The sequence below is a fragment of the Silene latifolia genome, chromosome 10, assembly GCF_048544455.1.
Source record: "Silene latifolia isolate original U9 population chromosome 10, ASM4854445v1, whole genome shotgun sequence".
Classification (NCBI taxonomy): domain Eukaryota; kingdom Viridiplantae; phylum Streptophyta; class Magnoliopsida; order Caryophyllales; family Caryophyllaceae; genus Silene; species Silene latifolia.
Window position 1 is genome coordinate 134,513,006 of NC_133535.1, and position 26,774 is coordinate 134,539,779.

The window sequence follows — 26,774 nt, forward strand, 5'->3', positions numbered from 1 at the left end:
CTCATATTGTTTTAGTACTCGGTTTTCCCCTAATTTGGAGGTAAGACCCTGACACTACAACATTGGTATCAGCTTTCATTCGATCCTAACTTCCGCCATTAAAATACTTTTCAATTCTGGCTAAAACACGCAAATCTACAATGGAGGCACAACTGAAATCACTGGAACAACGTTTAAATGAGCAGAATCAGCGCATTGTAGAACAAGAAAAAGCAATGGAGGAGCAGATGTCGCAATTGATGAGGTTGTTGCAAGAACGTCTTCAATCTGAACCTAATATGGACACTGGTGTTCATCCTACTTCTTCTACCCCAAGACAATTAGGGTTTATCCCCAAACTTGATTTTCCTTCCTTTTCTGGGGAGAATTCACGTGGTTGGGTCCAGAAATGTGAGAAATATTTCCACTTATGCAAAATTCCAGATGATCAAAAGGTGGATATTGCGGGTATTTATCTTTCTGGGAAAGCTGGTGATTGGTTTAATGCATATATGGCTGCAAGGGTAACAGTTTCTTGGTCTTCTTTTGTTCTTGATTTATGTGCTCGTTTTGTAGATGATGTGGGTGATAATGTGGTAGAAAAATTCAACAAGTTGCACCAACTTGGCTCTTTAAATGACTATTTTGATTCCTTTGAATACTTGAAATCTCTAATGATTCAGAGGAACCCTTTATTGAATGATGCTTTTTTCTTAGATAGTTTCATTGGTTGCCTAAAACCTGTTATTAAGCCCTTTGTAAAAGCCTTTAAACCTGCTACTATAGCTGAAGCTGTAGCCTTTGCTAGGTTGCAAGAGGAGAGTGTGGAGGCAACTAGAACTTACTCTCGTTTTTCTGGTGGTCTGAGGTCTAAATCTGTGGGGTCAGGAACTGTAAACAAATCACCACTTCTCCCCACTCCCACTATTCCTGCTGATTCTAAGTCTAAGACTTCCCAAAGGCATTTGACAATGGCTAAAGGGCTGATAAGATTGCTAAAGGTATCTGTTACTTTTGTGATAAACCTTATGTCAGAGGACACAAATGTAGTTTTAAGAAACCACAGCTTTTTACTATTCTTGTACCTGGTGATTCTGAAGAGGACAGTGATTCTGAGAGTGTCCAGGAGGGATATACTGAGGTAGGGGACACTGAATTTGAAGTGCATAGTATAGATCCCCACAATTCTATGAATGCTTTACATGGTAGTCAGTTCTTCCAAACTATGAGAGTCACTGGCTATATGGGTAGGAAACCATTGCATATTTTGATATACTTTGGAAGTACTCACAACTTTCTAGACCTCGACTTGGCTAGGAAATTAAATCTCCAAATCAATCCAATTAGCCCTCAATCTGTGGCAGTTGCTGATGGAAATCATCTAGCATGTTAGCATGTGTGTCCCAATTTTCAATGGAAGTTACAAAACAATGAATTCCAATGTGAGGCTTTACTAATACCCTTAGGCAGCTATGATATGGTCTTGGGAGTGCAGTGGTTGAGTACTCTTGGTACTGTAAAATGGAATTTTAATAAATTGTGGATGTCTTTTGAGGCTAAGGGTATCAAACATGTTTTAAGGGGTATTTCTCCTAAGGTTAGGGGTGATGCCATAGCTACCCCTAAGCTAATGGCCAATGCTATCCATCTGTTTTACTTGCAAGTCACTGAACAACACCAGTTAAGGAAGAGTTCTCCAAAGAAGCTGTTTTCGATTGCACAATCTTGAATATCCTGAGGGAATTGAAAAATTATTACAAGAATATTCAGTAATATTTCAGGAGCCCAAGTCTTTACCCCCCTCAAGAGGAATAATTGACCATAAAATCCCATTAGAAGTTGGTGTAAACCCTGTAAGCATTAGACCTTATAGGTATGCCTTAAAATAAAGGGATATTATTGAGAAGTTAATTCAAGAAATGCTTGATAAGAGAGTCATTCAACAAAGCTATAGCCCATTTGCATCCCCTGTAGTGTTAGTTGGTAAGAAAGATGGGTCTTGGAGGCTTTGTGTGGACTATAGAGAGCTTAATAAGAAAACCATCAAAGACAAGTTTCCAATACCCGTGGTGGATGAGTTGATTGATGAACTAGCTGGAGCAACTATCTTCACTAAACTGGACTTAAGGGCTGGTTATCACCAACTCAGAATGGCCAAGGAAGATGTATTCAAAACAGCTTTTAAGACTCACTCTGGCCATTATGAATTTCTTGTCATGCCTTTTGGCTTGACTAATGCCCCTGCCTCCTTTCAAGCTTGGATGAACCAAGTATTTAGGCCATTATTAAAGAAATGTGTCTTGGTTTTCTTTGATGATATATTGGTTTACAGTGACAGTCTAGTAAACCATATATCCCACCTGAGGCTTGTATTTGAGTTAATGAAACAACAACACATGTATGCCAAATTAAGCAAGTGTGCTTTTGCTAGTGCCAAGGTTGAGTATCTAGGCCATTTTATATCTGGAGTTGGGGTGGAAACTGACTCTAGGAAAATAAAAGCAGTTCAAGAATGGCCAACTCCTAAAACAGTAAAGGAGTTAAGGAGTTTCCTTGGGTTGGCTGGCTATTATAGAAAATTCGTGAAGGGATATGCTGAAATTGCCAAGCCTCTTACTACTTTGCTGAAAAAAGATGGTTTCCAATGGTCTTTGGAGGCTGACTTAGCCTTTCAGGCTTTGAAAAATGCTTTGGTGACAAAGACTGTCTTGTCGGTTCTGATTTTTCTAAGGAGTTTTTTGTGGAAACTGATGCTTCCCATTCTGGCATTGGGGCAGTCCTGATGCAAGAAGGTCATCCTCTGGCTTTCTTAAGTAAGACTTTGGGTCCCAAATGGCAAGGCTTGTCAATATATGAAAAAGAGTTACTGGCATTGGTTACAACAGTTCAGAAGTGGGAGCAATACTTATCCAACAATCATTTTATTATAAGGACAGATCAAAAAAGTCTTAAATGGTTGTTGCAACAGAAGATTTCAACTCCTTTTCAACAATTTTGGTTGTCCAAATTAATGGGCTTTGACTATGAAATCCAATATAGGTCTGACAAAGAGAACTTGGCTGTTGATGCACTCTCAAGGGTTCAAGGAGCTGATATTTTATTTTCAGCATTATCAGTAATTAACTCTGATCTGAAGACTAAAATACAAGAAAGCTATGCTTTGGATGATCATCTCAAGGCTATATTCTTACAATTGCAGCAAGGGGAGACCTGTTATCCTTTTATATTAAAGGATGGGTTAATCAGGAGGCACAATAAAATTGTACTTGGTAGAAATGTAGGGGTTCAGCAATTGATTTTAACGTGGCTTTACAGCTCTCATCAAGGGGGCCATTCTGGGAGAGATGCTACCATAAAAAGAGTTAAATTACTCTTCTACTGGAAGGGCCAAAACAAGGACATCAACAATTTTATCAGACAATGCCTCATTTGTCAGGCCAATAAAGGGGAGTCTATAGCAAGTCCTGGGTTGTTACAACCTCTACCAATTCCAGAAGCAGTATGGGTAGACATCTCTATGGATTTTATATCAGGCCTTCCTAAATCACACAACAAAGATGTTATATTTGTAGTGGTAGATAGGTTGAGTAAGATGAGTCATTTTATGGCCTTAACACATCCTTATACTGCTACTACAGTGGCCCAAGCATATCTGGATAATGTATTCAAACTTCATGGGTGGCCTAGGAGTATTGTCAGTGACAGGGACTCAATTTTCTTGAGTGCATTCTGGAAGGCTTTATTCACATTGCAAGGAACTGAACTCTTACTCTCTACAGCATATCACCCTCAAACTGATGGACAGACTGAAGTTGTGAATAGATTCTTAGAGGGATATTTACGTTGCATGTGTGGCGAAAAACCAAAGGAATGGAGCAATTGGTTATCTCTGGCTGAATGGTGGTATAACACCAATTTTCACTCAACTATACAACAAACTTCCTATGAAGTAGTTGAAAGATCATAGATCCATATTAGACTCTCTAATAAAATTAATTTATCTCATAAATTGTTATTTAGGTGATCTATGTAACATGCATGCTAATATGAAAGCATAAAAAGAAAGTATAAGGAAAAACAATTTCCTTACATTGAATTTGTGGTAAAAAGGGCACAAGCTAGTTCACCTTACTAGCTTGTTCTTGAGCTTAAACCAAATGGAAGATCCTCCTTGCAAATCTTCAATAAGAAGATCTCCTTCTTGTTGCACCCAAGAACTAACCCAAAAATATTAACAAGTATTGAACTAGAATTTATTAATATTGTACCCTTGATTATTATTAGAAATATTACTAACTAATCTTAGTAATATTATTTATGTATACTAACAACTTAGTAGAGATTGATTATTATTTTTAGATAGATGGAAGAAAAATGTTCACATGCAAGAATGTAGAGTGTAGAAGTGAGGTAGAGTGAAATATGAACAATATATGGAGTGTATAGGAAGGGAAGTGGCAGGTGGAATGGAGTGTGGTAGTGGACAATTTTGTCTTATATTTTATCTTACATCACATGCAAAATCTAGTATAAGATAAATTATGGTAGTATACAAAATAAGGTGAAATAATTATGTGAGTAATCATCCACTACACTTATATTACACGGTCCACTTGACCATTTACGGGTCCATGTTGGTTCTTATATTTGTCGCACAAATCCGTGTAATTTTATTTTAAACATCGTATCATGTTTAAATACTTCCATAATTAATTCGTCCAATTCACTCCGTAAATATACGTGTACCACTACACATATTATTTACGTACTAATATTAATCACATTAATCAATTAGTACAATTTTAGTAAATTAACGGTTAATTAACTAAAACCCGTCTCCCAAAACTTATTATTCAATTATCGCATAATTAAATAATAACTGCCGCTCCTCGAGTTCGCAACTCGAAATCTCTCTAAAAATAATCGACTAACCTCTTAGTCTATAAATCAAGGGACTAAACAAATTGTATCTCATACAATTAATTAGTTATCAATTGGGGTTCGTTCCTTTAGGTGTGACCGAAAGGGGTCAGTTGATCACCGCCGTTTCACGACAATAACGTCAAATTCTAGTCAGCCAACCGTTATCGATTTACGTTAATCAACTGACAAGGATCAAATAAATAAATATCACTACTACAGATACAGCCTATAACAACGGATAAAAACCGTTGTAAAAACAAAAAGCGGACGTTGTTAAAGCGGCCGTTGTAGAAGGTATTCACAACGGTTTGGTTATTTAATGAAACCGTTGTCTAAAGTATTCACCACGGTTAAAAGCCGTTGTTGTTGGGTGTTCTCCGTTGTGGAAAGTGTTTCAAAAATTTGGAGGGAATAATATAACAACGGTTGTCGTATGTATAACCGTTGTTGTAACTTTCCCTCCAAAATTGTGAAGTCTTTTGACAACGGGTTTATGCTACATACCCGTTGTTGAAATTGTTAGTAACAACGGTTCTTAGTTGAAGCAACCGTTGTTGTAACTTTACCTTCAAAATTGTGAAGACTTTTAACAACGGTTCTTCGTTTAAAACCTGTTGTTGAATATTATGCGCGGGTATATGTGAAAGTCATTCACAACGGTGTTTTTTTTATTAACCGTTGTGAAAAGTCTTCACAACGGTTTTTTTTAGTAACCGTTTTTATTACGAACTCCTAATGTTTTGAAAAATTAATTTTGTTTCATGCCATTCAAAAACCTGCATATATCAAAGACCCATATACTAGCACCAAAGATAAATCACAAATGAGTTCATCGTAACTCAATAGATTCAATTCAACCACAACGACAAAGATTCATATCATATATATATATATATATATATATATATATATATATATATATATATATATATATATATATATATATATATATATACTTACAAGGAGTTGAATTTACATGAACTAATCTTTCCCTAACTTCAACAAAAAATTTACTAATAAGTTGATCTAAACTCTGAGTATCATGCATTTTTATATTCTAAGACGTAGTTGCCCCACATGTCTCTTACCTCGTCTATATCTATATTTGAGTACTCCTCAATCTGTTGTGACGGGTTGATTGCATACTGCGGAAAAAACAAAGAGAAGACATTATGGTATATAATATAGCGAAGTAAGACAACGTTAGCAACATCATGGTATATATAGCGAAAAGCAAGAAGACAACATTAGCTCTAATTTAAAAAAAGTAATAAACACATTATTAAATTACTAACCTTTTCTGGAATAATGATATATCTTCGCCTAATAATCTCCAACATGAACCGACAAGCGTAGCATCCACATTGTATGCTATCTGGCTGGCGAGGGACCTATTATTACACAAAAACAAATAGACGAGAGAAGGCTTACATCAGAATCTTGAACTTTAGGTATTGTATGTATTAGTATTAAACCCAGATTTTGCACTTAATGTTATTGTATTTGAGCACGTACCCCATCGTTATCGTAATAAAATCGGGGCCAACATCGAAATCTTTCGTGGGTTGATCCTGCTCGTTTGCTCTTTTCTTCTCAAAGGCCCTTTTTTTTAAAATAAAAAAGGAGGCAGAAACTCATTTTTTTAGGGGCAAAAATGAGCTTTTTTCTATAAATAAAAATTGAAAATGTTATTATAAATAAATCAGTATTATAAACTTACATATTAATCAAGCGCTTAAAAGTCTCGCTTGGTTGATGATGTAAAGAGTCCAACCGTAAAACTTTATTCCTTGTCGGCATGATGGTCAAAGCTAGCACCCAATGAGTCCTACATCAAGAGACATCATCATTATTAAGAAGTACATATATTAGTTATGAAAATGCAATTGTAGGGGGAAACGTAATATTAATTTGTTTATTACCCTTTTTCATTATAAGCGCCAAAAATCGCTTCTTGGTTGTCGCCAATTCTTTGAGCAATATAATCTACCCGTTCTTGGAACGAGAAATCCGCAATAAATAAAGATAAAATAAAGGGGCACAGGAATCCGTATTGATCAGATGGAATATTCTTCTCGGGGATCACTCTCAATTTCAATATCCTACATTATTACGGTATTAATTCCGGTATTTAAAACACTATCTAGTAGTCAGAATATTAGAATATGAAATTATTTACTAAGAAACTTACTTCATCCAAACAAATATGTGTTGGATATCAATCTGGTCTAGGCCAGCCCATACGGCTAGCATATCCCATGATAGAAGTGCTTGGCGATCAACCCCTAGAATATCCTCCTCGAGCGGAATAACTATCAATTGCTCGGTGGCTATGCGATGGGCAGCCTCCTCATGCAGTTTCCTCATCGTCACCGTTCTTACATATCCCATGTAATCCTTCCCTTTATATTGTGTGTCGTTTAAACTCCTAACTTTCAATGATGAGGTAGTAGTAGCGAGTAAGACCGGGGACTTAGGCTTATCGGTCTTTTTTCCCCTACATAAAATTACCATGCTTTTTATAAATACAGAAAAAATATAAATAAAGGGAGCGAGGTTTTAAAAAAATGGAGAAGTTAATTAAATACCTCATCAAGTTGTTGTCTCGACGAGGTCGTTGGCATGTCTGCGGACTTAGGCTTATCCGCCAAAGCCGGCTTTTTTGTTCCCTACAAAAAAAAATAACATATAAATTTAACATAAAAAAACATTCAACAATTAAAAATTTAACATATATATAAAGGTACTTCTTCTAACCCCAACTGCTTTCCGCTTCTGAGGCGGAGACGTCCGAGCCAAGTAGATGTGAGTTTCAGGCCATTGGATGAAACTTCCAACCGCATCTCCCAGAATGGTAATGTCGTCACGAACTGGGACAGGCAGTTGAAATTTTTCATGGCCTTGAAAGACTGTAGTTATCTCTACTTTGGTATGATTCGGCAACAGTTTTTCGCCATGAACTACAGTTTCCGCTGCTGCAGATTTGGTGTGCATTTCTACGAGACCCCGGCCACCACGCACATGATGTGGCTTTTCGGTTTTAGGGTCAGCAAGAATAACTTCCCTCTTGTTTACGGCCTGAAGAATATACACATACATTATTATATCCCAAAATTTAATATAATTCATATAAATTTAACTAATTAAACACTTCATGCATACCTTATCGAAAAAACAGGAACCGATTTGAAGGAGATGTATCTTTGTTTTCCATCAGCCGTCTTCTCAAGTTGCATCTCCTTTTCGGACCCATTATTTACCTAATAAAATTAACCAATGGCACGATGTCGAAGTTTATTACATTAGAGCCGGGGGGGACACACCTCCGATCATACCCAAAAAAAAAAAAGAAAAGAAAAATAAGGAAGTATTAGGTACCTGATCGGCTTTAGTTGTTACAACTTCAGAAGCATTATTAGGTACCTGATCTTTCTGAATCTCGTTGACCGATACTTCCTTCTCATATATTGCCAAGGTAGTAGCGGCCTCTTGACCAATCTGTTGTACCTTATTATTACCCCCTTTAGAAATGACATCCTCCATCATCTTCACTTCTTCTTCTGGAAAGCTTACCTCCAAATTCAGCTTTAGTAGTACGGATGCCATTAATCAAGTCGCTTGCCAAGAATGTAATGTGTCAGCAATTTTTATCCCAACAATAACATGTGAATTGAACTTAAATGAAAATAATAGACTAAATGTTACCATGTCGGCCTTCTCGGACTTAGTCTTCCTTTTCTTCTTTATCTCGGGCGCTTTTCCCATAATATTTCGTTACTCCAACCCGTAACGGGACGCCCCTCAAACGACCTGGATGTTCGGGTCGGCCGATCGCTCTAGCAAGAACGTCATTACGACCACTGGGAGTGAATTTCCCTTCTTCTACCTCTTTCAATACGTTGTCCTATAATATATTAAATAAACTTCAAATTATATTTGTGACTAAAATAATAAAGTTAGTAATGAACTCGTCTTAATAAAATAATGCTTACTATGTTGGCCAACACTTCCTCATCATATTTGTCACGTGACCGGGATCCTTTAGGCGTGTGCCCTTCTTTATAAGTTACATGCCGATCCACCTCTTTCACTCCCTTTGCCACCTACACATTAACATGCTAACATTTATACACGTAAATGTGTATCAATGCAAGTCCAAGTGTGATTAAAAAAATAAAGTCTCACAGGGGAATAATGCATGCTACTTACGAGGTCCTCTTCTATCTTTCTGTAACCGCCTCGAGAACCATACCATTTCCCCTTCTTGCATGAAATGTTAGCACGATTTCTTCTGCTAACGACCTTCAAATAATTATATAAAAGCGCAAGTAGATGAGATAATAAAAAGATTATATAAAGGACTCATTAATTAAAAAAATGATAGGTAAATCGTTAAAAGGCGAGGATATTTAACCTGAAACTTCTCAGTAGTTCTCATCTTTTTGAAAAGATCCCATTGTTCCTGCTTGATGGTGAGACACTTGTTTTCCGGTGGGCTCTTACGCATATCCCCCGTTGCCTTGTCCACATACAACCAATCCCTAGCAACGTCACACCTCCACTGCTTGTGGACATCCGCTGCCTTATGCATAAATACTCATCATGGCTTTCATCGGGTATAATAAAGCCTTCCTTTACACGAGCCAAGTATAACTCCGCCAATTTTGGATTCAAATTTCTAAAATCATCTAAATGGATAGGCACAAACTGTCTTGTGCAAGTACCAATCCAACTGGAGAAAAGACCCGCATTTGGACCAGTAGGGAAACCCATCTCACTCCATGTTATTTGGAACGGCTGTTTAGCGGCTATAGCTGCAAGGACTTTCTGGCACTTCGTAGCACCCCTCTCACCAGGCTTATTATCACCAGGCTTATTATTCTTTTGACTTCTTTTACGTTTTTCACCCATGATAATCCTAAAACCCAAATATGAATGATATAGCTGGAAATGAACAACTTAACAACGTACATGCAGAGTATTATCTAAAACCCTAAACCCTAATAGGAATGAAAATTTAAAACAACAGATTGAGCTTCTAAAATCCTAAACCCTAATAAGAGGAGTGAAGTAGATGATGCGGGATGATAAAGATAACAAAGAAGACGAAAAACAAACAGATGCATGAAAAAGAAACAAGATGATCGTCTTAAAACCTAATGACGAAACACAAAATTAAAGTGAACATACCTGATGATGATAATGATAAATAGAACGAGCAGGATGATAAGGGAAGGCAACGGAATCTGGGCGTCGGAAATTGGGCGACGGCCGGTAACGAGAATGTAGAAAGCGAGGAAGAGAGAAAAATTAACTCAGGATACCAACGGTTGAACTAATAATGTTGTGTGTGTTTGTGTATGGCATGTTGTATGGGTTTCTAAATTACTTTTTTATTAAGACAAACTATTGGCAACGGGTGCTCAAAGAAGAACCGTTGTTATATGTTAATAACAACGGGTCAATAAAAGTCAACCGTTGTCAAAAGTTTATTACAACGGTTAAAATATACCCGTTGTAATATATTTTCACCAAATTTGCGCCAAAATGAAATATGTCAAAAAAATCATTGACAACGGGTAGAGGTACTACACCCGTTGTTGAAAGTATTAACAACGGGTAATTTAAATATAACCGTTGTTATTGTGAACCTTTTTTTTTTTAAAATTACTGTAATTCCATTGCAGTCCATACCTGTAACAATACATACTTTATGTAATGAAGCACCATATACTTTGCAACATTATTCAAAATTTCAACACCAAAGATCCACATCTAATAATAAGATCAAGAAAATAAGACAACACCAAAGATGCATGCATACTTTGCATATCTAAGCTACGGGATTTACCATGCCATGCAAATTTGGGAATTTTTATTTAACAATATAATGACCATTATTGATTTACCAATAAATTAAACCATCAAATTATTGGTCCGAAAATGACTCAAAATGTTGGTCGTCCATATCACCGTGTCCTGATGAACTATCTCGGGATCGGGGCGTTTCTTGGATGTCATAGTTTCTTCGTTAACCCAAATACCTTCACCATGGTCATCACGCATATAGATGCTTTCGGTGTCCTCATGATCGTGTCAACATCGTCGAAATAAGATACGGTGGTAGAGTGATCCATTCCCTCAAAAACGACATCCTGATCATCATCACCATTATCGGATGGACTACTCCTTCTACTCCTTATAGACAGTACAACAGACCACTTCTTATCCATAGGATCGGTGACATAGAACACTTGTTTAGCTTGGGATGCCATTATGAAAGGATCATCCTTATTATTGCCAACCTTACCCAGATTGACCAACGTAAATCCCATCTTATCCTTTCGGACACAATGGATGTTGTTATCAACCCAGTTACATCGAAACAAAGGCATTGTGAAATCAATGTAATCTAGTACCAATATTTCTTGAATAACACCATAATAAAGGCATTTTCCCTAAATAGGCTTTTTATCTTTTGAAGTAGCAAAGTGCATTGCCTCAAATTCCGAACTCACACCACTATTTTGCATTGTGCTCAACTCATCTTGCTCGCGGGTGTAAAAAGTATATCCATTAATGGCAAAATTGTTGTAAAAGGTGACCCTGGCATTTGGACCTAAACCAAGACGTAGTAACCTAGGAGAGATGTCATCACCAGTTTGATCAAGACACCGTAAGACAATATTCGTAAACGACTGAAAACGTCTTCGTATGCTCGTTCGCAATCCACTTCTCGGTCTTGTTTTGGTGATCGTATTTGAGCTCATCTTTGTGTTGTTGAATATAAGGTTGCACCTCATTTTCGTTGTTTAGCACATACATGTGTGCTAAATGCAACATTTCACGTGTCACAATTTTTTCAACCCGGCCTCTAATACCTTTTCCTTCCGGTCATCCAGTCACTATGACGATTCTTAGGAACGCCAATCAACTCCTCAAGAGAGAGATGAGCGTAACAATATGAAAGAGCTTCGTCTAAAATAGCGCGTTCAGAATACAACCTTCCTGGACGATACCGATTAGATGTATAGTCCTTGTAGACTTTCATCAATCTTTCGAAAGGATATTGGTATCTCAAGTACACGGGCCCAAGGTACAAAATCTCCCTAACCAAGTGAATGGTCAGATGAATCATGATAGTGAAGAAAGAGGGTGGAAAATACATTTCCAACCGACAAAGAGAGGTTACAACGAGGTCCTGCAATGAATCCGCGTCATCGGGATCGATGACTTTCTCGCATATGGACTAGAAGAAGAGACAGAATCTAGTTATAACATATCTTACCTTTTCAGGTAAAATGGAACGAATAGCCACAAGTAGTAATTGTTGCATCAAAGCGTGACAATCATGTGACTTTAACCCGGTGAGTTTTAGGTCTTGCATCGACACTAGGCTTTTGATGTTCGACGAATAACCATGTGTGGCACTTTAATTCCATTCAAGCATGCACGAACTCTTTTCTCTCATTCCGTGAAAGGGTATAAGTCATTGTTGGCGGTAAAAATGTACGATTACCTCTCTTCCGTGGTGCCAACTCTAGCCTAATACCCATCATTTTCATATCTTCCCTAGCTGCGGCGTTATCCTTTATTTTACCAGGAACATTCAGAAGGGTATTGATAATATTATCACGGACATTTTTCTCAATGTGCATGAAATCGAGGCAATGCCTCGACCTCCAGTCGGCCAATATGGAAGTTTATCGAAAAAATATGGATCTTTTCTTATACCCACGAGTAGACAATTTAGAGCCGCTCTTCTTCCCATAATCTATCTCAATATGCTTTACTTTCCGATAAACTTCATGCCCACTCAAAATTCTAGGAGGTTGACGAAGTTCTTGTCTTCCATTGAATGCTTTCCGCATCTTGCGATAACAATGCTCATGATACAAGAACCTCCTATTTCCCATATACACATACTTACGAGAAGACTTCAAGTATTCAGACTCGATATCCTCCCCACACAATGGACAAGCCTCTTTCCCATGAACTGTGTGCCCAGAAAGGTCGCCATAAGCCGGATAGTCCGTTATTGTACACAATAACATCGCTCTCAAATTGAAAGTTTCGTTCTTATATGCATCAAATACTTCTATCCCACTATCCCACAACAATCGCAAATCATCTAGAAGAGGTTCCAAATATACATCTATATCATTTTCAGGTTGTTTAGGGCCGGAAATTAACAACGACAACATCAAATACTTTCTTTTCATGCACACATATGGAGGTAAGTTATAAATAGCCAACACTACGGCCAAGTACTATGTTGGCTACTCATGTTTCCGTGTGGGTTCATTCCATCAGTGGACAGCGCTAGACGTAAGTTTCTAGGTTCATTGCCGAACTCGGGATACTTAGCGTCGAACGATTTCCATTGCTTACCATCTGCCGGGTGTCTTAGCTTTCCATCATTGATTCTTCCTGTTTCATGCCAAGTTAACATTTTTGCATCATCGGGATTCGCATAAATCCTTATGACTCTTGGTATCAATGGAAAATACCACAACACCTTAGCCGGGATCCCTTCCTTATCCTTATAACGCCACTCCAAACATTTAGGGCAATTGGTTAAGTTTTGATATAATTTCCGATACAATATGCAATCATTTGGACATGCATGTATTTTCTCATATTTCATACACACTCCTCTTATTAGTTTTTTCGCCTCATATGTCTTAACAGGTAGAACATTACCATCTGGAAGCAACTCCTTTATCAAGGCTAAATTAAAAACTAGTGAAACACGTGTCACTCACCCCATTTGCCCCCTTGATATTATACAACTTCACCACAGTAGACATTTTTGTGAACTTACAACCAGGATACGAGAGGTGCTTCGACTCACACAACTTCTCATACATGTTGTTAAGGTCATCCCAATTACTAGTGTCATCACCTACATCTTCAAAAACAATCGACTCATCATCATTCTCTTCATTATCTATAGACCCAACATTCAACTTCTCTACTTCCAACTCTTCCAACTCAAAAACTCGGCAAACTCGGGATCATCGCTTAGCCTTTCGTGTACCTCAACATCATCTTCATCGAGTTATTCTCTTCCTCTAATGATTCCCCATGAAAAATCCAAAGTGTATAGGATCGACTAAATCTCCACTTTTCTAGGTGTATTTTAACGTCCATAAAAGCCATATAGCTAATATTACCACATCTTTCACAAGGACATGCAATACTAGAAGAACCTTTCAAATTGTTCGAAACGAATTCATAAAATTCAGCTAAACCATCCTTGTAGGTGCGGTCACTCATATTTGCATCAATCATCCAAGTTCGAGTCATTATTCTACATTCGTAATAATAGGCAACTAATTCAGAAAATACAATAATAGGCAAACAAATAAACGAAATTCAGGAAAGCAATTAAGCTAAATTATCAACAAATTAGATAATAACCCAAAAAATCCTATATCTATAAGCGTTATTGCTAAGAAACATATATATACCTGATTGATAAACACGATGAGGGAGAGAAGATGTGACAACAGTGACGGAGATGAAGACAGAGAGACGATCAGGGAGGAATGGAGGATGATATAGTAGCAGTATTAGCTTGTGTTTGTGTTTGTAGCGTATAGCAGAATAAAGCAATATGTTGTTCTTAAGATTTTCATAATATTAATAACAACGGTTATTGAGTCTACAACCGTTGTTAAAAAGTATTGAAAACGGGTTCTACTATAACCGTTGTGATTACTTTTCACTAATTTGGCGCCAAACTATTAACAACGGTTAAAATTTAACCGTTGTTATTAGTTTTTTCATTAACAACGGCTGTTTAAGTATGACCCGTTGTTAAAACCAATAACAACGGTTAACAACACATAACCGTTGTAATTAAGTTTGGTAAAATTCGCGGAATAAATTCTACAACGTGTTTTGATGATTTTCGTGAATAAGCGTTGTTAAAGGACCGTTGTGGTTGCCTGTATTTGTAGTAGTGTAACTGATGATATTCCATTAATGAGATTTAATATATTAACGCACTATTGTGGAGGACACTAACTCCAAGAATCTCCCACTTGTCCGACACAAGGTGTGCGCTACCAATTCTCTTGTCCGTTTTAATCTCCCAGTCAATGCAAGGTGTCTTTCAGGTCGCACTTGCACATGAACACATCGCGAGTGGTTTTCTCGATCGGGAGTGTGACTACCTGACCGGAAAAATCTCTCACAGATTACTTCCGAGCGTGGCCACGCATTTGTAGTCATTAACTCCTCGAGTGGCCTTGAGATATAGTTACCCAACGTGGGTGGACAATTCCTGTATGCCTTATCTATCCTATTGCACAATACAGCTCACCATGACCTAGTAAATGCCCTTTTGGCCTCCTTTCACGGCACGACCTAGGACAAAAACCAAAGTCACTCGGAAACTGCACTTGCTCAGATAATAGTCTCCAGTCAAAAGAATCGACTCATTAGAACATCTTAGAGATCCCCGCCGCCACCAGGCGTCTATAATAGAACTTAGGGACTTTCTAAATGGTCACTGTCCGGCAAAGTGTAACACACTCTGCCTATGTAATCGACCAGTCATTACGTATGACCTTATGGTGTTGAACAACCATCAATCGACTTACAATCTAGTCACTCCGAGACGTCACCTCATTAAGTGACTATGGACAAAATACAATGTTCATCTTATTCACTTGAATAGTGTTCAACATTGTCTCCACAACTTATTCAGATAAACAAGGTATTAAAATTTAGTCACACTAAATAAAAGATTCATAAAATAAATGAATGTGAAAACAATGAATGTGATTATCATATATATAATAAAAGATACACTATCCAATTATTACATATCCATAATCTAAAGAAAATCTGGTACTCGTCTCAATCCCATAGCGACGACATGACCATCATGCTTAGCCTTTGATAAAGGCTTGGTTAAAGGATCAGCAATATTATCATCTGTCCCAACCTTACTGTGGACATGGGCCACGTCTCGGTCTATGGGTTTAGGCCACCTACCGGTCCGCGGTCGCGGGCCACCTGCACGCCAAGCCGATCTGTCGGACATGCAGCGGTCTTTTGAAAGCCACGCTCGGCGGCGTAAGGATGCTTTCGACCGAATCATTTTAGATCGGTCGGTTTCGTCTCGGTAAGGGTCTCGAAACGATAAGAGATGGCGTGAATTCCCAGGGGATTCGTTTTGTTGTTCGGTTTAGTTGGTGGGGGTATAGGCAAATCTCCCTTCTCAATCATGTCCAGAATGAGGTGCTTGAGTTTGAAACAATTTTCGGTATCATGCCCCTTCCCTCGATGATACTGGCAGTAGGCGTTGAGGTTCCAAAATCGGGATTTCTTGGCGTCGGCCGGGTCCGGGGTGGGCCCGATCGGTTGTAACTTCCCTTGGTCCATGAGCCTTTTCAAGGCACTTGCATAAGTCGACCCTATGTTGGTGAACACTCTCTGGGGGCGTTCAGTTTTCTTGGCAGATGGTTCGACGAGGTTGACCTCATCAATCTTGTTTGTCTGACCGTAAGGGCGAGATTCGGTTGAGGTGGATCCTTGATAACCCCTGCCAGTGGTCTTTGCTAAGACACCCTTTCGGAGGTCGTCCTCAATACGTGTCCCCAGAATCTGCAGATCTTGAAAAGTTTTGATATTCTGATACCTCAGTAGGTTGGCATAAACCGGGTGGAGGTTGTTGACAAATTTTTCCACCAGAGTCGATTCACTCGGCTTACTGACCAACTGAGTACTCACCCTCCTCCAACGGGTTAGGAACTCAGTGAATCCTTCCATGTCGTTTTGGGTTAGCACTTCGAGAGTACGGGTGTTGTCCTGGATCTCGACATTGTCGGCATACTGTTTGGCAAACTCAACTGCAATCTCATCCCAAGTGGTAAGGTTTTTCGGGTCCAAGGAGTTGTACCATTGGCGAGGAATCGGCTCCAAAGAGGATGGGAAGATCCTGGTAAAAAGCTCCTGTTTGACCCCCTTAATGGCTATGTAGTCTTTGAAAGCACGGATGTGGTTGAGTGGGTCCTCCACTCCCTTGAACTTAGGCACATCAGTCAGGGTGAAGTTGTCAGGTAACTGGTCCCCAACAGGTTCGAACCTTCGGTTATTTTCAAGGTGGATATTGTTGCCCCGGGCTAGGAGCTGTTCCTCCAAGAGTTTCAGCCTCTTCTCAGTTTCAGTCAGAGGTGGGGTATTATGTTCCCCAATTTCCTTGTTCTTGAGGGCGTCGATACGGGTCTCGACGCGATCCAGGGTGACCTTAAGAGCGGTAAGCAGGCTGGCTAGCTGATCAGTTGTGACATCTCTGTTGTTATCATTGTTGTTGTGGTTGACAGACGAAGTTGAAGACGGGGCCATGGCTCTGAGGAAGAAAAACGGCTCACATTACAACTCAATCCAACACGGTTCCAAGACTGAACGCAGACAACACAGAGGATGAGACAAAGATCGACTCAACAAGACGGGGTGACCGTGTGGGGTCCCTCGGTGCTGACTCGATTTATGACATGACGGTGTTTGATCGAACCTTTGACACGAGTCCAACATGACGGCGTGACGCCATTGGACGAGTCCAACATGACAGCCTAGGAAGGCGTGTTGAAATGGTTATACAAAACCGGGTTTAAAAATCGTCATTACGACGGCCTAGAAAGGCGTGTTGAAATGGTTATACAAAACCGGGTTTGAAAATCGTCCTTACGACGGCCTAGAAAGGCGTGCATCGGTCGGCGAAAGACCGAGGTTTGAAATGGCCATTATAACGGCGCGAAAAAGGGTGTTTTTGAAAGTTTGAAAATGACACGGAAGGACTTATGATCAGATAGCACATAAGCACTCACAGTTCATTATATTATGCACCATGCTGACACGGGTTTTGGCTTAAAAGGGTGGGTTACACACCAAGCAATCAAACCCCGATTTGCGAGAGGGATACCAATCCAAACAAAATGTGTAAGGAGGGTGCCCTAGCCTCGTGCTCGAAAGTGATGAAAGCTCTTTGACGAAACAGAAATGTGTAACGTCAATGGTATGCTTGACTCAATCGGGATTCGAAGCGCGGGGATGAGAAAACTCACGCCGACGAGACGAGCCAATTGGTCGAAAAAGGTTAGGTTGTGGGCCCGGACAAGGAACTCGACCGTGACCGTAATATCAATTAATGCATTCCAACCAAGACCTCGTTCGAGTCTCACCATCTAGGGATCACAAAGACGTAAGTGTCCTAGTTTTCCCCAGCGGAGTCGCCAATCTGTGGACATAGGCCACGTCTCGGTCTGTGGGTTTGGGCCACCTACCGGTCCACGGTCGCGGGCCACCTGCACGCCAAGCCGATCTGTCGGACATGCAGCGGTCTTTTGAAAGCCACGCTCGGCGGCGTAAGGATGCTTTCGACCGGATCGTTTTAGATCGGTCGGTTTCGTCTTGGTAAGGGTCTCGAAACGATAAGAGATGTTCGGAGCCGCCACCAAGAATTTGTGGGATGCCTGAAACCCGTTCGAATTTCACTTTATACCTCGGTCAAATTGAAGCACAAAGCAGCGTTTGACATAGGTACTAAAGATAAGGAAATCGTCCCTCTTTAGCAACCTATCTCTAGAATGACTCTTGTACGCCCTGGATAAGGTCGTCCACTATCCAAATTTTATGATTAAGAGGTGAAGGTACGTATTGGGAAGCCCTTTAATCAGACACCCAATCCCGCCCACGTTTAGCGGCCTCTACTGATCGATCTTGGTTGGTTGAATGCAAAAGTTGATAAAACGGTTTAAATGCATGAATGCGCATCCAATGATTTAAACCTAACATGTGAGAGCTTTCTAAGTTGGTTGATTTAACCCAAGTATCAAGTATAAGATGTCGAGTTGGATTAATGATTGATTTTCATGCAAGACGGAAATTAAACATCCATTTACCGTATTAGGTTTAGGATGCATAACATGATCCATTTGTCTTAGTAAGGCATTTTGCAAATATGGTTTGAATAGTCATCTGATCCGTCCTATATCCGGGCTAACCGGAGTCGGGATCGTCCTAGACTAATGCTGGAAGGGAACAGGCCCTGTACCAGACGGCTATAAGAGGCGCGAGCCAGCCGGCGGTGTAAGGGGCCTCCCTCTGGTTTTGAAAATGAGAAATGGGGAGCCTGCTTGAGGCGCGGGTTAGCCAACGGTTGTATGCCGTGTTCTGACTGTTTTAGAAAACGTCATAAAACGTGTTGAAAATGGGTATTTGAACCCGGTTGGACTTTGAAAGGGTCGTTTTGACCGCATTTTTTGATTTGAAGAACTAGACTCGAATAATCATCATTATTTGATAATATTCGGTGTCGGGTTCGATTTGACAAACTTGACATGAATAGTTTTGAAAAATGATTATGGACTAGTTGTTTTAAGTCCATTTTGAATGTAATTAGTCGATACTCGTCATCGTACCCGGGTTAAAATCCGGCATGGTATGTAGAACCAAGGATGATTTTGTGTTGGTGACTAATATGTTTGTTTGAAAATATGAAGAAATGAAATAAAAGGTTTTAAAATACCTTCTAAATGTCATTAACCAAATATTATCACCGAAACACGGATTTAACCGTCATGGTATGAGGAACCAAGGGTGAAAAATGTTTTATGGTTAAAACATGTGAAATGAAACAAAAAGGTTTCGAAAATACTTGAAATGGTAAAAACCGATTACAAATATGAAAAATGGATTAAGGGAAATGACGAGAGTAAACACGGTTGATCTCTGGCCTGAGCACCCCATTTAGGCGCGAGCCTGTTGGCGACCCAAGGGGCTTCTACCTCAGACCAAAAATCGGTTTTGGCTCGTTTATTCCATGTTTTGGTTCATGTTATGCATGTTTTAGCATGTTCGAGTCATGAAACAAATGAAAACATAATAAAAGAGGATTTTTACACCCTCATACTTACATGCTTGGTTATGGCGAGTGACCGACGTAAGTATAACAACTCGTTTGATCGGAAAAAACTCGGTTTAAAACCGTTTTGGTAAGTAAAAGAGTGTTTTAAAAGTTTAGTGATGGTGTAGTGGTCGAAGTGGTCGGTCAAGTGATTTAATGCACGATGACGGTACCAAACAATGTGTAAGGCTCGTGTTTACGATCGGTAGGTCGTAAATACGCGTCGGATTGTGACTTAAGAAGTCGAGTCGAGAATTTTAAGGGAAAAAAGAGGGGGCGGACACTCGCGTAAGTCTCAAATGGGTGGAATTTGAGGGGTATTTATAGGAGAATGAGTGGTTGTGTGAGTTTTGAGCGACGTGGCCATCTGGGCTGCTCAAAGAGGCGCGAGCCACGTCGCGGGTCTTCGAGCTATGTTGTCGCTTTCACAACAAACGCAATCATGATTTGTTCTATCCTAGGTTTTGTAGTCACATGTTTGGTACTTGACCAACATGAATCCGGGAAAACTTAGCATAGAAGGCTTTGAGATATTTTGTTTTTGTGGTTGACTCGGTTTGACTCGTTGTTGGAGTCGGGATTTGAATTTTTGAGTCGGTTTTTGGTCCGGTGTCGGTTTTGACTCTAGTTAGTGTCATCGCGACCCCGTCGTCGTGCATTAAACACTCCAGGTATTTTTGAAATGTTTTGAAATGTTTTATTTTCGAAATCGTTTTAAGTTTTCCGACGTAAAGTTGTACACAAACTGTCGATCAAACGCCGTGATTCCAAAAACATGTTGAAGTCCGATAATTATCGGGTGTTTGTTGGAGTCTCAGCAGATATCGGGTATCTACAGAGCCCCCAATTTGACCGAGGCTTGGACAGGGCGAAAGTCAAAGTAGAGCCCCCAGGTCAATCGAAGATTACAACCTGAAGACCCAAGCGACGTCGAGGCGGCTCCAAAGCATTCGGGCCAAGGACCTGCCGTCGGGAAGGGCGACGCCAAGGCGACTCGAGGGTACGAATCAAGGACCTGTCGTCGGGAACATTTTAGAGTCTGTCGACTGTCCGTGCGGGTCGTTTAAAATCCGTTAGACTACATACAAAGGCTCGCCAGCCATAAGAAGGAGTCATACCTGAGGCATCTTCGGATATGTCCTTGCATGGTTGCGGATAAAGGCTCGCCTGCTGTGGTGTATATGTGAGGAGGGCTCGCCAGCCGTGATGCGTTGTAAGGCTCGCCAGCCGAGACTAGGAAATGTACCCGAGGCATCTTCGGGATGTGTCCTTGGAAGGTTACGGACAGAGGCTCGCCAGCCATGGTGCGTATGTGAGGAGGGCTCGCCAGCCGCGGTGCGTTGTAAGGCTCGCCAGCCGAGACAAGGAAATGTACCCGAGGCATCTTCGGGATGTGTCCTTGAAAGGTTGCGGACAAAGGCTCGCCAGCCATGGCGCGTATGTGAGGAGGGCTCGCCAGCCGCGATGCGTTGTAAGGCTCGCCGGCCGAGATAAGGAAATGTACCCGAGACATCTTCGGGATGTGTCCTTGAAAGGTTGCGGACAAAGGCTCGCGAGCCATGGTGCATATGTGAGGAGGGCTCGCCAGCCGCGATGCGTTGTAAGGCTCGCCAGCCGAGACAAGGAAATGTTCCTGAGGCATCTTCGGGATCTGTCCTTGGAAGGTTGCGGACAAAAGCTCGCCAACCGTGGCGCGTATGTGAGGAGGGCTCGCCAGCGTCGATGCGTTGTAAGGCTCGCCAACCGAGACAAGGAAATGTACCTGAGGCATCTTCGGGATCTGTCCTTGGAAGGTTGCGGACAAAGGCTCGCCAGCCGTGATAAGGTCGGTTAATGGACCATGGAAGTAGCCGCGTCGATTGGGCTTGTTTTGAAAATAGTGAACTCGTGATGTCGCTGGGGAAATAGTGAGTATGGATTCTCACTATCACCGTTTTTGGAATGAGTGGGTTCCGCGAGGAAGCCCTCTGCTGGTATTTGAAGGGATAGTGAATTTGGAATTTTCACCATTCGTCGGCTTGAATTTGCAGTGGCGGTTTTGATCGCCGCTTGTTTTAATTTTGAAGGAAAAACAGCAAATTTTGAGTTTGCTATTGCGTTTGAAGTGACGGTTTATGTGCCGCCGTTGACATTTGATGGAAATTGTGAATTTAGAATCTTCACTATTGATTGAAGTGACGGTTTATGTGCCGGCGTTGACATGTGATGGAAATAGTGAATTTGGAATCTTCATTATTGATTGAAGTGACGGTTTATGTGCCGCCGTTGACATTTGAAAGAAATAGTGAATTTGGAATCTTCACTATTGATTGAAGTGACGGTTTATGTGCCGCCGTTGACATTTGAAAGAAATAGTGAATTTGGAATCTTCACTATTGATTGAAGTGACGGTTTATGTGCCGCCGTTGACATGTGATTTGGAGAAATAGCGGTTTTTTGAATTTTCGCTATTATTTTTGAAGTTGGCGGTTTTGATCGCCGTTTGCTTGAAATTTTTGAAAATAGCGAATTTGAATTTTTACTATTTGGTTTTGTTTGTTTTCGAGAAAATGACGACATTCAATATCGTCAACGAAAACTTTGGAGTTGTTGTGGGGAAATTGGGCCAAAGCCCAAATTTCGCTGAAAAAGCAAAGGGGAGGCCTGGTTTAGGCGCGAGCCATCTGGCGATGGAAGCCGGCTCCCCTTTTTTCTGTTAAAAAGACGCGAGGTTGAGTTGCGGATGATTATTCATCTTCAACCTCAAAAATCTCGCAAAATCGCCATTAAAGGACCTTCTAGCTTGCTTTCACTTGTGCCATTGTCAACAAATGTCATCTCAAGGTAAGTATTCCTCTCGAATCCTTTCAAATTTGTTAATTTTTAGCTTGATCAAATTAGGGCGAAATTTTGCCCTAAAAATCGAATTGGGCGTTTTTGATTGAGCCAATTTCAAGTGAAATTGATGTTTGCATTAGGTTAGAAACATGTTTAGGAGTATAGGGGTGCTTTTAGTTTGCATTTTGGTCCCCGTTCCCGCTCCCTATGCTCGAAAAACGTGAATGACGCGAGAAACCGTCTCATTTCACAATGCCAAGTTTATTTGCTTGAGTAGTGGGTCCCACTAGGTTGCATTGTAGTTGGGAAAACCCGTGTTTGCCATCTAAGGACCTTCGTTGGATGTTTGTGGGCAAAATTGGATTTCTGCCTTTTGCGGCGGTCTTACGTCTGACAAAATAAGCGTCTGTTTGGGCTTGAATTGAGTCAGTTTGCCTTGAAATGGACCTTATTGGTATTTTAGGTCACCTTGAGGCGTGATAAAATCATGTTTGCCTTTTTGCGGTCGTTTTTGAATTTTTGACCGGTTTGGGCTCAAATTAGCGTATGAATTGCCTTTTTGAACCGTAGAAAAATCCCCATTGTGTCGGGAATGTACTTTGGGTTGTTGGCGGACCTTGTGTGGGTCTTGAAATGCCGTTTTTTTGGGGTTTTGACTCGTCTTTTGCTTGAAAAGAGGGGCGAGTCGTTTTCGTGTTTGTTGTTTTTGTGAATGGTTTGGGGCGGGATTGCCCCTTGTTTTTGTATTGCAGGTTGTGTTTTTTGTTTTTTTTGGATTTATCCATTTTATGCCGTCGTAATGCCGAAATTTCGGCTGACGTTTTTTGTTTGTTGTTTTTTTTTTATCACAGGGTATCGTCTGGGACTGATGGGGTCCGTCATTAAGGCTTTGGAGGAGGAAGTTGATCCCAGAGGGGCTGTAGCGGCCGAGGAGGCTGCCGTATTCGAGGCGGTGGTGGAGGATGCTTCCGTAGAGGAGGATAGGCGGTTTGTATGGCCGGTTTGTCCTTTTCGTTGTGGCTCATAGACAGGGTGGTTGATGAGTGGTGTTCAGTATCGGAATGGTGCATCGCATCATGGTTCTTGGCCTCCTCATCATCCGAAGTCTGCAAGACACTGTCTTATTTTTTGTCATGGAGCAGGAGCGGAGGGTTATCGTCATGGTAACCTCCTCTGATTTCGCTGTTGCTCTTATGTTCCCTATGTTGCTCTCTTTCTTTTCTGTTTGAGAGGATAGAGAGTGCTTAGTTTGGTAGGTGGCGGATATCCCCCAGTTCGTTGTCTTAGGCCAGTGTCTGTATGATAGACGTTTGTTTTAGGCCAGTGTCTGTATGATAGACGTTTGTCGATGTATTTTGCGTAAGGCGGTTTGTATATATGTGTTTTTGGATTGTGGTTTATTTTGTGATTTTCGGCCTTTTTTTGTGTTGTGTTTTGGAGGAGCGTTGTCGACTGCTGATTCTCCTTTTGCTTTGCACCAGTTCCTGCATCGTTAGTGTAGAAAACAGGCAACAGATAGCACATACGCATAAACGCAGAGATGCGAACACGTAGAAACATTTGTTTGAAAATCAAAATTAACCAAGATGACTTGAAGTTAAAATTGAAATTTGAAATGAAATTTGAAAATTCCGTGACAAATCGTCACGTTTGGAATTCAAAAGGAATTGATTTGAAAATTTGAGCAATTAACTCGTGTCGTGAATTAAATTGCATCGGAATTTTTGAAAATGACTCGAAAAATTCAAACTCAAACCGTCAGGAAAGAATTTTTAGAAAAGGATTTTTGTGAGTATATTTTGCTTTTGATGTCAAGACTCGAATTTGTGAGTGCTTGAATTTTTGAGAAAAATTGATGTCGTGTTATCAATTCTCGATTTTGATTTTTTTTGATGGAAAATTGCGAAAAAGTGAAAAATTTTCAGAATTTCGACTGACATGGAAATGATCCATCGCGGATCGGGGCGACTAGCCCTTCCCCCCTTAAAAAAAGAAAGAAAAATCCGTATGTTTAAAGATGCGTCATGGAAACCGTGTCGAATTTCGTAAAACGCGAAAACAAGGAAATGTGAGTGTGAGGAAACACAAAATTTCCTGAATCATCCCGAAGGGGCGCGAGGTTCCTGGCGGGAGGTTTGAGGTGTCAGGAGAAAACACATGTTGAAAGAGACAAGTCAACAGCGGGAATCCTGGATAAGCCTCAAAGAGGCGCGAGCGTCTTGGCGATGGAAGCCGGCTCTCCTCTTTTCTGAAAAATACGCTGATCATTTTGTATAAATAGGGACGTTTGCGCTTCATTGTTTCATCATCCGAAACACAAAAACATCTCTACAAAACCTCTTCTTCTTCCACAAAAATATTTCATGGATGCTTTTGAGAACGCATTGCGACAATGCTGTCGGGATTTGTCGCCTCCCGAGAAGTATCAACTCGATTGCATGGGAGTTGGTCAATTGTTGGTGCTTCGTCAAGTCAAGGTGCAACCTTCGTTTCTTGAAGCATGTTCTCGGTTTTGGTATTCGAAACATCATGTTTTCGTTTTCCCGAAAGGTGAAATTTGTCCTCTTGCCGAAGAAGTTGGAGCCATTGGTGGGTGGCCGGGTTGTGTTCCGGTGTTTCCTCCGACCCGGTTGTGCTACAAGGAGAAATTTCGTTCCATGTTGGGCTTATCAACAAACCAAGTCAACTTTCTTCTTGCTCCACATGGTGTGGATATGTTGGCTCTTATCAACATCTTCTCGAATCGGTTAGATGCTAATGTCTCGGAGGTGGCTAGGAGAAGGGCTCTTGCATTTTGCCTTGTCCATGTATACCTCTTTGTTGATGTCTTGAAGAAGGAAGGGCCAAGATGCCATGGTAGCATGACCCTTATCCATGTGATTGAGCAAATGGAGCATGGTAGAGATCCATCATGGTTGGTGCTTGGGGAGATTATCCAAGCTTTGGACAAGGAAGGCTCTTGTGGAGAAGCTCCCTCTTTCGGATCGCCAATGATCCTCCAAGTGTGGCTATTGGAGAGGCTAAGGTATGTAGAGCCTCCGGTTAATCCTTCTTCTTACTCCTTCCGTCACCTTACCATGAGGAAGAAGTTGTACCCGGATAGTTTTGCTTCCACCGAGGCCTATTGGGCTGCAAGATTGGCGGAGGAGAGTGGTCCTCATATCCGTTGGGTGGTGCCGTGGTGGCACTTGAGGTCCTTCACGGGGTTGCCCGCTTCGGGTGCTAGTCCTCGTTCTTTGATGGTGGTGGGCTTGAAGGTTGTTTCCTTCATTTATCCCGAAAGACTCATGAGGCAAATGAGGCGTCAACAAAAGGTGCCCGCTCAAGATACTCTTGTTCAAGAGAATGTTTTCCGGAACTCCGAGCTTGTGGAACTCTTTGAAAGATGGTGGGCCACTCAGCCGCTTTGGGAGGTACCAAACCCCGTTGCCACGACATGGGTGACTCCCGCTTATGTCAAGTGGTCACGAGCTCCGTCCTTGGAGGAGAGATCCAAGTTCTGTAAGGACGAGGTTGTCGACTTGAAGTACCGAGAGGTTGGCAAGGCCAACCGTGCCTTCTTTGAGGAGTATGTTGAGGGAGCTACTCCCGATGTGATGAAGCCACCGAAGAGGAGGAGTTCCAGCCCCGAGAATATGGTAGGCCGTGCATTGGCTCGTCTTGGGTCAAATATGGGGTCTTGTGCTAGACCGGAGGCCGTCGCCATCTTAGATCCGTTTAGGATCCGTTCCGAGGAAGAAGTCCATGCTAGGCGGGCCAACAAGAAGAACAAGGGGAAGATGCACCCCGAAGGAAAAGGCAAGGGTAGAATGGAAGAGTGAAGACCTTCATTACCCAGTTTATTATTATGTTGTATTATTGTTGTGAGTTTTTATTATGTTGTACTAGCTAGTTATTGTGTGTTTTGTGCTAGTTTTATTATGTGAGGTGTGTTAGTGGACACCTTAGCTTTGACAAGTTGTAGACTCGCCGAGCTTTATTTGTTGTTGAAGTTGTAATCCCTCCCATTATTAATTAAATAAGAGGATTGCTCGTGTCGAAAATTGTGAACGCTTGTTTCCTCCATCCATTTTGTGAAGGCAATTCGATTTGAATCGTCCTAAACGTTTGCACTTGGGAAAGTGGTATTTTGTGG